The following is an 875-nucleotide window of genomic DNA, read 5'->3' as shown; positions in this document are numbered from 1 at the left end:
TCAATCAGGAGGGAACCGAGGGAGTGCCAGGAAGGAAGCCAGGCCCATGCACATACCACATACACATGCTCAGGTGAAGTGCCTTTAGTTGTCGATTTGGAGTCTGGTCAGCCTTTGTGAAATTTCAAAATATATTATAACCGATTCACAACACAGCTCAAGCCCCCTTCTATCTGCCGGGTGCAGTACGTTAGTCCGACAGCGCATTCCTCCGACAGCGCAGCGCTCCGACGTTTCCAATACTAAACCCGAACCAAACCCGCACCCTAACCCTAACCGCACGCGGATGCCACATAGTCGGAGAAAAGGTCTGTCGGATTAACGCATGCCTCCCCTATCTGCCTTGTTTGCAAGTGATTTAAAAAGTCATGCATTTGCATTTGTTCTCTATATTGAACCAATGAAAAGAATGAACAAGAGCTTGTGACTAAATAACTACATTGGATCCATTGGAACACATTTAAATTTTCTGAAAAGTAACAGTTTTGACAGACTGACCAGCCTCTACGTCGACATCCATAGGCAATCACACACTACAGCCATACAAACGGAGGCAGACAGATGAAAACAGGGGAAGGGGGAAACACAACTCCTCACAGCAAAGCCTTTCCACATACAACACGGAAATGGCATTTGCCTCAGCTGCTGAAAACAAACATTGCTGTCACAATAAAATGATTCACAAGTCAAAAGGAAAACAATAAATAAAGACCCAAAAGAACAACAAATCTTTACAGTGGTCAGACATACAGTCTACTGATTGTTCACTGTTGATATTTGCAGTGTCTCTTTAATATCGTTGTGCTTTGTCTCTTATTTTTATTTCCCATGTCCATTCGGAGATGCCTGGCCTTTTTTGGACAGTGGACAGATGC

This window comes from Gymnoscopelus microlampas (assembly GCF_963454915.1).
Source record: "Gymnoscopelus microlampas genome assembly, chromosome: 6".
In the NCBI taxonomy this organism is placed as follows: domain Eukaryota; kingdom Metazoa; phylum Chordata; class Actinopteri; order Myctophiformes; family Myctophidae; genus Gymnoscopelus; species Gymnoscopelus microlampas.
Note: the sequence above shows the minus strand (reverse complement) of the source record.